The 14,498-nt window shown below is 30.5% G+C and overlaps 1 pseudogene; it reads right to left on the bottom strand.

The window, feature by feature from the left end:
- Positions 1–1,536: 1,536 nt before the first annotated feature.
- On the bottom strand, positions 1,537–3,296 carry LOC126554071 (putative nuclease HARBI1; annotated as a pseudogene).
- Positions 3,297–14,498: the final 11,202 nt, after the last annotated feature.

The following is a 14,498-nucleotide window of genomic DNA, read 5'->3' on the forward strand; positions in this document are numbered from 1 at the left end:
ATTTTTCCTTCTCTTATTTTTTAGATTAATTTTTTATGGGCTATGTTCATTTTTAATAATTTATCAGCATTTGCTAAGGTATCTGGCAAAAAGTTGAATGTATTAAATTATTAATTAATTAAACAAAAACGTCTCACGTTAGCTTAATATAGTGTTTTAATGATAAATACATTTTACACCAAGATGGATATTTGGTTGATTTTATTTTTATGACAGCTAGCATCATCGAAGGGGGTCCTGTGCCCAAGTTACTAAATGTATTGTCCAGGGATGCATGTACAATTCAATATGGAAGGCTATTGAACTTTCTGGGTGTATATCCCCACCCAATATCCACCTTTGATTTTACAACATTGATATCATATACTTATTAATTCTTTTTTAATGTAGCTATAGCTTTGCATTCTTCATTTATGCAAACAGATTTACTGGAGCATGATAATTTGGATTTAGCTGATCTTAACCATGTAATTATGGACTTTTGCTATTTTTAGAATCGTTTTTTATTTTATTTTATTTATTTTATGATTCATGTATTGATATTTATTATTGTATTTTGCTATGCATAGTTGGTTAATAGTAGTGAAGGGCCTGTTGCTATAACTGTGCCACTAACAGATGTGTCAAATGCTTCCTTGAGAATTGGTCTCCGGCATCCTTATAAAACTCCGCGCCATCCTTTATTAGTTCCACCTACAAATCCTTCAAGCTATACTCCTGTTATCAAAAGTAACTTTATATATATTGTATTATATTTCAACTTTATAAACTATATAATATGAATATGTAATGAAAGTTTAATCTTCATTCTGTTTTTATTTGGTAAATGGTAATGCATTTTCCTATATACCTATTTAATACTTGTATAATAATAGATACTTTAATTTATAATTATTAAGTATATATATTGAAAATGTTAAATGCTTACTGGCAACTTCCATTCTATAATTTCATTTATATTTATTAACTAAATTGTAAAGTAAACTACTTCTGTACAATGGTTTATTTTTTTTGCATATTCATAATAATTTCATTCATATTATATAATATTATTTAATAATCATTGTAATAGTATATATTATTAATAATATGATTTATATATTTATAATGTGACAAATTTAACACAAACTATGTTATAATAGAAATAAAAAAAAATACAACTTATAATAACCATAAGAAAGTATTCAAAAGTTCTACTTCTACTGATCAAAAACAGATATCAGCCAGCACTACAGAAATGTTTAATAGTAAAAAAGAACTTATAGACCTGCAAAAAAAATATTTTCAACAAATGATTGACTACAACAAAGAAGAACATAATCTTAAGATACAATTTTTAAAAGAAGAACATGAATTAAAAATGAAAATGCTTCAAAAATAATTGATCTAATTAAAATTTTTTACTAACTTAATAGTTCTTTTTGGAATTTAATAATTTTAAGATATAATTATATAATAATAATAAATAATATTTCCTAGTATACATTTAAAGTAAAATGTATAAATATATTTAGTTGTTTTAAATATTCTTAAATTTTAAAGGTTTGAAAAATAGTCTCTAATTAAACTCGTTCTAACAGATGTTTTATTATTTCCTCTTTCTTCTACAGCTAATGGTACATTCCACTCTTCATGTATAGGTTCTTGGTTCATAATATTTGGGTCTATTGGAGGTATTGATTCTCCTAATACTGAAGCCAAATTATGTAGTACGGCTTGAGCTCTATCTGGTGTTGTTCTTATACCAAGTGACAATATTGGGAATCTCCTCTTCCATACTCCAAACAAACGTTCTATTGTATTTCGAGTTCTTATTTGAGATTCGTTGTATAATAATTCAGCATTTGTATTTGGAGAGATTAATGGAACTAGTATATATGGACGACACTCATAACCTCCATCACCTAATAAAATATTATCTCCCATTTCGTTTGTTTCAAATTTAAAATGTATTGTTGAGTTGTTAAATATGACTTGGTCATGGGTCGAACCAGGCCATCTCGCAACTATATCAAGAATCTCAAGTGAAGGTCCTCCGACTACTTGGACATTTAATGAAAAATAACCTTTCCTATTTCTATACACTTCTGCTATATTTCCTCCTAAAAATATAAACAAAAGTAAGTCACCTAATTTAATATAATTTAAAAATAAATAATGGATGAAGTAGTTCAATAAATTACCAGGTGATTGAAGTTTGACATGAGTACAATCAATGGCACCTATAATTCTTGGAAATCGTGCTATATTGTAAAATTTCAATCTAGTTTCCTGAATACTACAATGATGGTCTGGCATTTTAATATACAACGGTCTTAAAGAAGCTATAGCTTCAGTAACTGTTCGAACAATATTACAGGCTGAAGTTTACTCACGCCTACAAAGTCTCCAGCAGCAAGCAAAATTGTCCCTAATGCGTAAAACCTAAGTGTCAATAACAATTTCGTTATAGGCAATATGGCACGGTTTCTGAAAAGTAAATTAAAACAGAATTTTAATTTATATTTTTAATATAGAAACATATGAATACCCCCCCCCCCCCTCAAACGTTTAGCCACTCTAGAGCTTTAACCACCCTAACACGTTGACGGACACTTGAAAGTACCATTTTGTTCAATAGGAATGCTTTAAAGTTTAAATTGACACATGGAATTACCATGTGATTATGTGAACCTATATATAAAACGGAAATAATTATCAATAATAATCAATAGTGCCAAAATGCGCAATAATATGCTTAATATGGGCAACTCAACTTTTCATTTCATAAGTAACCATTGGAAATATTACTGACACAACAGTAATGCCACTTTTTGGAAGGTATTTAGAATTCTGCTATAGCAGTAATAATATTTTAAATTGTCAATATAGATACAAATAGACGATTACTATTTAATATGCAGTAAAATTAATCGATTGTCCGTCAACGTGCTAAGTGCTAACGTAATGTGAAAAATTCCCAATTTTATAATTATAATACTGCCTAATCTGCTCTTGCTGATGGCTAATTTACTTTAGAAATAGTTAAATATAAATATACCTATAACAATAACTTCATATAAATATATACAATAAATTACTTACCTGTTCGTTTTTGACTTTAAATGAAATTCAATTTTAGATAAAAGTTCAATAACTGTGGTTTTTTTTAGTCTAAATCTCATAAAAAATTCATCATCATCCCACATTTCTAAATCGTCCATTCGATTTCGAAATACTTTTTTTTTTCGTGGTTTCGGCAAATCTTCAATATTGTATTCATCTTCATCAGATATAATATCAAAATTGCAAAACATTTTTTTAGTTAAAAATGATTATAAGCTTATATAAGAGTCGAATTTAAACTAAATCAATTGTATAGTAAAACTCTATAGGTATTAGGTACAGTTTTTATAACATCTTTTCACAATATGATAATAATCAGATATAACCATAGATTATCCTCCAGATAAAATACTTATTCAGTAGTAAAACTGTTTGACAAGTTACCAATAACTTTACCAACAGCTTCAGGGATAACTAGACATTGTAGAACGGTATAAGTCAAATTATCCGATGGATAAGTTTAACTATGAGTTATCTAAAGGTGGTAGAACCGGCCCTTAATCGTTTCTCAAGCTCGTTATTATACCATGGGTACATAATTGTTTTTTTATATTCGTTCTAGCTCATAACGTGTAGGTAATCATCAATAGAGTTGTATGATATATTCCAAGTGTATTTTAAATAAAACACATATATCGTGGATCATATATTAAACAGGCATGATAAAATCATAATATAATATATTAATAATAAATATTGACTGTAGTCAAATCCAATGTATGATTTAATATAGTATTATTTATATAGTTAAATTCTGATATACTCAATATGATATTTAGTTAAAAATATAATAATAATATGTTGGTATGAAAATCGGGCATAGAATAGTTAATTTTACTTCATGGAAGGTTAGCAACTGATTAATAATATATATATATATATGAAAGATATAGTATATAATATAAATATATAAAATATATACTTAAATGAAATAATATAACGTAAACTGAAGTGGAAAAATATATTTATTGTATTATCGAAGTGTACAACAATAATACTTTATTAAAGAAATGTGTATACATTTATTACAACTATTTTATTTATAACAATTTCTATAAAACTTATTATATAATCGTAAAATCTTATGGTATAGGTATTCTATTACACTAAAAATATTGACAATGTTTAAAATTATTATATATTTTTCTACTATCATCGAAATCCAATTTATCTTATATACTAGAGAAATATTTTTTAATTAAACAGTTATTAATAATTTGTTCACATAGTTGAATAGTTAACAATGGATAACGCCATTTGAAATCTTTTACAGAGTTTTCAGTATAAATGATATCATGATAAAATTAACAACATGTACATCGATTAATAACCCCATATATACGACCTTTTTCTTGAAAATTATTATCAATCAAATTTTCAATTAAATTGATATCACATAACATAGTTAATGATGATGTCACTAACGTTTCGCAAAATTTAAATGCCATACTTTTATTCAGTTATCTACGTCACACTGTTCGATGCACACGCGTATTATTACGCTCCGCAAAATGTTGTGATCTCGCTTTGACACTTTATCCGAAAATTAAATTTTCACATATATAAATAAAATAAATAAAATACACGTCCACTGTTGCTTTAATTATCCAAATTGTTAACTTAAGTGCGTTAAAAGCGTTTCTATCAAAATGTAAATTAACTCAGTGCGCAAAACCACAAGTGCCGCTATTATATAATACACGCTGCGTTATCGCTGTTGAACGGCGAGACTCGACCCCTGCCCGAGATAAGCATGTCACAATCTCCAAACAAAAATAACAACAAAAACAAAAACGCGAATATACAGGCTGGTCGCCTAAACAAGCAACAAAACATAAAATATTTCACTCAATACCGACATCAACGATAAATCTTCAAACGAAGGGTGGGACACATTTGCCTAATAAAAGAAATCTATCAGATTCTTCCGAACCGAGTTCTCTGATAATCATGTAAATAAAAACAAAAAATTATTCATAACTAAAAATCGTTACGAATCATTGCAAGATGAACCTCTCATCACACAAAACTCTATCGCTGACGATGACATACAAAACTCTACCTCTGAAACTCCTAACTCTGTCAATCCAACCAAACCACCACCACCAATTTTTGTGAAAGGCATACGGAACTTTCCAGATACCTGTGAAGCACTAATCGAATTAATCGGAGTCGACAATTTTTTCTGTAAATCGTCGGCAGACAGCCTAAAAATTCAAACCGCAAATCCCAATGCATACAGAACACTGATCCATTTTCTAAGAGAAAACAATGCCCAATTTCACACATACCAACTAAGGGAGGACAAGCCTACTCGCGTCGTCTTACGAAACTTACATCCTACCACATCCACTGAACTAATAAAAAGCGAACTCGAAATTCGTCTCTTCGAAGTAAGAAAGGTCACAAATGTCCTACATAAGACCACCAAATCGCCATTACCTCTGTTTTTTATCGATCTCGAGCCCACTGACCACTCAAACGAAATCTTCAAACTCTCTGATTTTCTCCACACCAAAATCAAAGTCGAAGAGCCCTACAAATCGAAAGTTATTAGTCAATGTCTGAACTGCCAAGACTATGGCCACACAAGAGCCTACTGCGGATATCCTTCACGCTGTGTTCGCTGCAGCGCATTCCATCCATCCACAGAATGCACCAAAAAACGTGACACAGCAGCCAAATGTGCATTGTGTTCCGGCGATCACTCGGCCAACTACAAAGGCTGCAGTGTCTACAAAGAATTACAACGCCGTAAAACACCAACCACAAAAAGTAACTTCTTGCATGATAATTTTAAACATAATGTAAACAATAATTATAATGTAAAAGCAAACCACCCATTACCAACCTCATTTGGAAATAATTCCGATGCCCCCCCTAAAACGTATGCTCAGGCCACTTCTAGCCAACCGTCTCAGTCCTCTCCTCCAACCCTCCCTACTGACCTAACTTCAACCATATCTTCCTTTGTGGACGAACTGAAGTCACTCATCAATCCGCTGATCGCTCTCCTAACTCAAGTAATTACCTCCCTTCTTAATAAAAAAAATGAATAACTCATACACTAATAATTCCTTATCAATTATTTTATTCAATGCAAACGGTCTAAAAAATCACGTCAATCAACTACAGAGTGTTCTATTCGATAAACGCATCGATATCGCTCTAATCTCCGAAACCCATTTCACTGAGCATTCTATATCTATTCCTGGTTATAGCCTAATCAAATCCAACCATCCAGACGGCACAGCTCATGGCGGAGGAGCAGCTATACTCATTAAATCCAATCTTAATTACTACCCACTCGCCAACTACTCTCAAAATCATTTCCAATCATGTGCCATCTCAATTACAATTAATAATATCCCTGTTGCTATCGCCGCAATTTATAGTCCACCTAGACATAAATTAACTATTGACAACCTCACGAATTATTTCGACTCAACGGCCAATAACTTTATTATGGTGGTGATTATAACGCGAAACACCAAAGCTGGGGTTGCCGAGTCACCAACCCTCGTGGAAATTTGCTCTATAATTTCACTAATACGAAAAAAATCAATTCTTGCTCCTCTGGACCAACATATTGGCCAACCTCTGTTAGGAAAAAAACCTGACATTTGGACATCTTCGTCACAAAAATTCCTAGCAATTTATACTATTCAATTAATAATATCCTGGATCTCAACTCTGATCATTCTCCGTCATTCTCAATATTGATGCCACTCCTCAAACTCGCACTGTTAGTCCCAAACTTTTTACGGCAGCAACTGATCGTCTTAAATTTCATAACATCATAGCCGATGAAATTAACCTAAAAATAAGCTTAAAATCTGCCCAGGAGATTGACGATGCAGTTGGCAATTTAACAACTCTCATCAATCAGCCGCTTTTAAATCAAACAAACACCATAAGCACCACCACGAACTCAGCTTATAAACACCCTTTTGTTTCTGAACAAGTCCGCTCATTAATAGTCGAAAAGCGCAGAGCAAGAGCACGTTACCAAACTACGCGGTTACCCTCACATAAAAGTGCTTATAATAAATTAGCTAATTCGTTAAAAAAATGTTTAGCCAAAAATAAAGCTGACTTGTTCGAACAAAAACTGACCTCACTCTCCTCTGTAGATGGGAGCCTATGGCGCGAAACTAAAAAATTACTTCGATATAAACGCCCATCAGTCCCACTCAAAAAACCAGATAATTCATTTGCCTTCTCTGACAACGATAAGGCCGAAGTTTTTAAGGATCATCTTCATGAAACATTCCAACCGCACCATGACATACTCACACCTGAACACATTGACGAGGTAAACACCTACCTAAACCTACCATCTTCAACAAATCGACCAGAAAAATATTTCACCCCGAATGAAGTTAAACAGACCATCCAAAAATACACACTAAAAAAGTCACCCGGCTTCGATCTGATTACAGCTGAAGTAGTAGTTATGTGCCTTCCCAAAAAAGCCATAGTACTAATAAACATATATTTTTAATGCTATTCTCAGACTTTCATATTTTCCGTTGCTATGGAAATTCTCTAAAATAGTTCTATTTCCAAAGCCTGACAAGCCACTCGATACCCCTACGTCATTCAGACCAATAAGTCTTTTGCCTTTCCTTTCAAAAGTGTTAGAAAGACTTGTTCTAAAACGTATTATCCCACACATTATCACCAACAACATACTTCCGAATACCCAGTTCGGCTTCCGCAACTCACATAGCACGATACATCAATTACATCGTGTTGTTGATGTTATTTCTACATCCCTTGAAAAAAAACTTTATTGCTCTTGTATTTTTCTAGACGTTGCTCAAGCCTTCGGCCGGGTTTGGCATGAAGGCCTCCAATTCAAACTTAAAAAATTTCTCCCCACCCCACTATACCTATTAATTAAATCGTATTTAACTGATAGGCATTTCCAAGTCCAATTTAATTCGTCGCTATCAGAAATCGCACCAATCAAAGCGGGCGTACCCCAAGGGGGCATACTTTCACCTTTTCTGTATAACATTTACGTAGCTGACCAACCCACCATGCAACAAACCATCGTAGCTGATTATGCCGATGACAAAGTCATCTTATCCATCAATGAAGATCCGGTAATCGCCTCGTCAAACCTTCAAGTACATCTTAATCACCTGTCTGAGTGGTACAAAAAATGGCGAGTGAAAATCAACCAAAACAAATCTACACACACAACATTCACACTTAAACAAGGAATATGTCCAAACATTACTCTCAACAATGTATTAATCCCCACATCAGACACAGTTAAATATTTAGGATTATTCTTTGATAAAAGACTCACATGGAAGAAAACCTCCAAACCAAGCGACTAACCTTGAACAATCGCATGCGTATGCTCAGACCTTTACTAATTAGAAATAAGAACTCCACTCTAAACACCAAACTAACAATCTATAAAGCGCTACTCAAACCAATATGGACATATGGACTCCAATTGTGGGGCGCAGCAAAAAACTCTAATACTAATAGAATCCAAACTTTCCAAAACATATCACTCCGACGATTGTCAAATGCTCCGCCCTATATTTCAAACCACGCTCTTCATAATGATTTCCATATGAAAACAATAGCTGAAGAAGCACGCACTTACTACAAACGATTTCATAAACGACTTCAAGCTCATCCTAATCCTCTCATAAATGATCTTTCCATCCTCACTCTCCCAGGAAATCCCAACCGCAGACTAAAAAGGAACTGGTGCCGTGACCTCTTAGAAAACTTAACGTCTAATGATCAAAAAAAAAAAAAAAAAAAACATAAAAAATCTAACTAATCAAAGCCAAGAGTCACTAATGGGTGGTTGCTTAACTCACAACTTTCATGTCATTAAATAACTCTCAGCATATAAACTTATTGTGCAAAACTGTATAGATTGTTTATTTCAAATAAAGAAAAAAAAAAAAAAAAAAATACTTTTATTCAGATGTAATAATCTTTGAATTTCGATAATATATTGGAATATATTGGAATATATAATGTGATAATCGATATAATTTTGATCAGGTTTTTAAATTCTTTAATATGTTCAGTTGATAATTTTAATTGTGTTAAAGGATTGTATATATTTATATTGAACCCCGTAATAATAAACTGTTATCGTAAGTATAGTAATTTTGTTTTTAGACATCTCGATAAAAGATTATATTGATTACGTCATAGTCGTATATTATATTCTGTAAAGTTACCATGTTCAACTTCTCCCGTGATTCGATCCTCTTCGATTATCAGCACTCTGTTCAGTCTCATCCTGTTTTTGCTCGCCCCTTCACCATTGTAAATCTATATATTAACTGTAAGTCAGCCTTGATAGGTCTTACTAGTGTAATATATTAGTGAAGTATACTGAGGAATATACAACAACTGAACTGTCATTTTATAGCCAAATTTCAACATTAAATATGTTTCAGTTAAACATTTACCTCATTTTCGATGATTATATTTTTATAGTCTTATTAAGGACTATAAAATATATTAAAATATAATAAAATATAATAATATATAGTTAGCTTAATGAAAAATAACTATAATAATAAATTATACTAAAATAGATTTTGAATGAACCAAATAAATTAATTCGTTATTTCGTAATCAATTTGAATGTTATGTTAATGAGATGAAGTCGCGAGCGCTGGCACACCTATGGTATGAACAAGACGGGTGGGTGATATGGAATGGGTGTGAGCAGACATCACTGATGATACCGTCATTTCAACAACATGTGGTATGATAATATATTATAATTTATAGCTAATTACGAATTATTATTTATTTATTTTCCTCGGGATACTAATGAGGCTCTCGCGATAAAAAGCAATAAATATCGATAATGATTAGATCACAACATATTCACCATCATTGCTAGAAATCAGAGTACCGGAGGACGCCAACATACACCCCCCCCCCCCCGTGAGTAGCGTCTCTCCGTCATTTCTACAACATACGATTTCTATAACTCCCTGTTTTGATATGATGTTAAAATTTTGTACAATGAAAAAAATTGGAAAAAATTATTTTGAATTCAAAGTCAAGTATGTGTATTATAGTATAACAGCATTATACCGAGGAGAATGTTATTGCATGTAAGTACCTGCACATTCCTATATACAGTATACATAGTTACAAATGTATATGATATGTGTCCGCTAATAGCGTTGTCAAAAAGTCTATAACACAGTAATACATAGAATATTGTACGATCGTAATATATTTTATACGTTTTGAAATAATTCGGGTAAAGCATTTATACGATTTATTATTATAATAATAATACACGTTATTTGAAATAAATTATAATATATAATATGTTTATAAAATATAACTACGTACGTATAGGTATTGTACATCGATGGTAATATTACAACATTTCTCAATAATATGATATTGATGATTTCTAAAAACATCATGAAAACTAGTCATTTAATGAAAATTAAGGTGTACATGTAAAGTGTGAAGGTCTAATGCTATCACACCTTATTGTAAACGAGCGTTATGTAGAGTAAACACGGGTGAGCTCGCACACACACACACACACACACGCACAAACACACAAACATTACGTATACATATACCTACTCGTATATCTATTTTATAGGGATAGCTCCTCGGACTTTACACCATTAAAGGCTTCCGACTTTCCTTCGTTAGAATACTGTTGATGATACGTGTTATGTTAAAGAAATTTTAATGGATCCATTATTGATCAGAAATTATTACACATACCTACCTATTATTATACACTTGCTAGCGCGTCTGTGTATGTGTGTGTGTGTGTGTGTGTTTGTGTGATATATTTAGTAAACTACCTATGTGCATTAATTATATGATATATTAGAAATGATAGTCTAATATTGCTACCTATTGAAAACATATGAAATAAATTTCACCGTAAAATTATTCATATTATTTATTCACTACAAGTTGTATGGTGTATGGCGATATGTATTTAAGTAATAATAACATTTTGAATTGCTAAAATATTTCATATCTACTTACCACGTTAAAATAAGATCAATCCAGTTAAAACAACTAGCTGGGCTGTTCAAACAATGATAAATTATTGTAGGTATATTTATTTTAATTTATAAAATAGAGTAATTTTGAGCATATCGTGTAATATAATACTATTAATACTATACTTAATATTATTTCAATAAATTAAAATATAATGAATCATCTATTATAATAATAGCTTATAATATTAGGTATGGGATAGTATATGATAATATATTAGACTAAGAGATGAAATTTAACCATTTACTATAAAAATATTTCCATTTATTTTAAGTAGTTAAGTATATTATGTTTTAATTTTTTTACTATATACATAGTATATATCAAGTAGACCTGTGTTTGTTATGCTAGCTGCGATTACATGTTTATGGTGGGGGGGGGGGTAAAATAGAACGTTATTTTTTATTTATCATACTTACTAAGTATGATAATTATTTTGATCATTATGCCTAATATAATTTAAAACTAAATAAAGAAAAATATATAGCAAGGAAAATGTATTTGATATTCCTAATAAAAGACATAACTATATTCTTTGGAGACAAAGGTACTGACTGATTATTGATAACTGTAGGATTATTGATTTCTGATATAGGTAAATGAAAATACGAAAATATAATGAATAATTTATTATAATAATAGTTTATAATAATAATAGTATGTTATGTATAATATAATGTAATATATGATAATATAGATGAATTAATATGAAAGTGTACGTGACACTTTCATTTTTCATTTCTATAAAAGATAATAAGACCTCATCAATAATTACTTATTTATGTTGTATATTATATTATTAATCGACTACTAACTCTCGATGAACTAAAATTAACTAATACACTTTTTCAAAACGAATGTATTCTGCACATGATTTTAAATATCAATAACTTTTTAACTAAATCGTATTGAGTATATTGAATTCGATTACTTATAATTTTCCGGGGGGGGGGGGGGGGTATCGTGTAGTGGATAGGAATGGATGGGGAGGGGGCATGGCCGTGCACGGCATGGAGGATAGGGGCAAGGTCGGGAACGGCATGAAGGGGCATGGCAGCGATAGGCATGGCACGCGCACGATAGGAAGGGTGGGGTACCTGGATCTCCTGGATTTGCGGGGGTCACAGAACCGACTAAAACATACTACTGCCATTGTTCAAGATCAAGGTTTAAAATCTTTTTAGTTATTTGACATTCTATAATAATATAATTTCTATAATAATTGTTAATAAGCAATCCAACTGTTACACTTTTTTTACCATACGGTCGAATTTCGAATACTGACTTTGAAACAACTGGCGAAATCATATTGTAGCTAGCGGTCTTTAAATTCTTATAGATTTTTTTTTATTCTAATGAATTACGTTTGTTGAAGTAGTGCTATGATTGTTAGAGTGTTTATCATATACTGATAATATTGCTAATATAAACAACATTTTATACTAAAATTATTAAAAAAAAAAATGTAAAAAAGTAAATACGTGACCTAATTGATAAGTGTGGAAGGGGTGAGAAGAATTATTAATTATTAATGATTATATACTTACATTAATTTGCATCAAACCTGAAATTAAACCTTATATTATTTAAACAGAACTTCACTCCTTATCCTTATATAAAGGATTGAATAATAACACATTAAGTTGTTTAATAGAATTCGATAATTTATTCGATACCTATTATATAACATTTTTTTATTCATAAATCTTATATATACTAACAAGTGGTATCATATGATTCAATTTCACAATTACATTTAGCTTTCCGCATTTGGTTTTTACATATTCAACAAGTGATTTCCTTTTGATAATAATATATATACACATTCCGGATTATGTCTCGCGTATTCATCAATGGTATATCGTCTTTTTTCCATTCGTGTAAGACAAGTCCGCAGGAAAAACATCTACAACGTCTTTTACTCCTCTGTATATGAAACCAAATCAGCCAATAAATATTTATTTTGAGGTACTTTTGATGGTAATTTATCATACGTTTTTAATCTGGATGTAAATGTAATGTATTCCGGATATGTTGGGAATGATTTGTTTCATACTAAAGAAACTAATGAAGAAATGTCATTGCTAGTTTTTTGTAAGTTCATGTTTTTAAATGACATTGAAAATCAAAACGTATTACTATAAAAAATATATTCTTAAGAGATAGAAAAAATAAACATAAAATACAACTTGGTTTAACGATGGGTAATTAGTTACTAAAATGTAAAGAAAAAAATAATTTTGTTACTAAAGAATTACAGCCCAGTGTAGCCAACATGTATAAGTAATAAATAAATTGTAAATTGTTACTTTTACAATCACGATTTATCTGATATTTATGAAATCTCTTTGTAAAAAAGGTGCTCAGAACATACAAATATATACTACTTTCCTCTATTAAATCAACTATTAATTTTGAAACTGAGTCTAAACAAAGTTATTCAAAAAGAGTATATATGACGGTTTAACAACATTAAATAATAAAAGATTATCAAAAACTGACAATAGCGTTAAATTTAAAGAGGAAATATATAATAATAAAATTTAAAAAAGCAAAATTGATCTTGAAATAAGTGAACTTGAGCGTTCATTGATATATGTGGTTATATGTTTTATATTACTAGGCTACTTAGGTATATTCTTATATAATTTATATTACATTGTAATATATATGTATATATGTACATATGGTTTTTTATGTCATAATAAAATTACTTCACTCCTATTTTGAACATACCTTAAAGGGCACGAGGACCCGGCCTAATTAATATGCCACTGTAAGCACTTAATAATATAATACATACCTATTACCTAATATACTAAAAAAATACATTTTGTTTCATATCATATGAAACTATATGATTTGTGGCGCCACTGTGTATTTTCTATGGTGACACGTTAAGTGGTCCGTGTGAAACGGGCCTAATTACGTTTGTGTGTGTGTAGGTATAGGTATTTTGTGTTTGTGTACTACAAGTTTTAATATAGGTACATTATTACACGTATTTGTATATAACAAATGTATAAAGGCAAAATATATTAATAGGAAATAATATAATATAAAATGAATAATTATTAAAGACACCGTCTAGACTCATTTACTATTCCAAGAACGCCAGTTATTAAATCTAAATGTCTATTTTCAATAAATATTATTTTTGAACATATTATGTAATTTTATTAAAAATTGTATATTATAAATTGTTCAGTGATTTGTGATCATTTGCGATTGTTACTGTGAGCTGTTCGTGTCACTTGCATTTTCAATTACTATTATAGTTTAGTACCTGAATATTTCAGATTTTTTTTTAATTATTAACAAGTCTCTTTCAAAAAAAGATACTA

The sequence above is a fragment of the Aphis gossypii genome, unplaced genomic scaffold, assembly GCF_020184175.1.
Source record: "Aphis gossypii isolate Hap1 unplaced genomic scaffold, ASM2018417v2 Contig00423, whole genome shotgun sequence".
Taxonomy (NCBI): domain Eukaryota; kingdom Metazoa; phylum Arthropoda; class Insecta; order Hemiptera; family Aphididae; genus Aphis; species Aphis gossypii.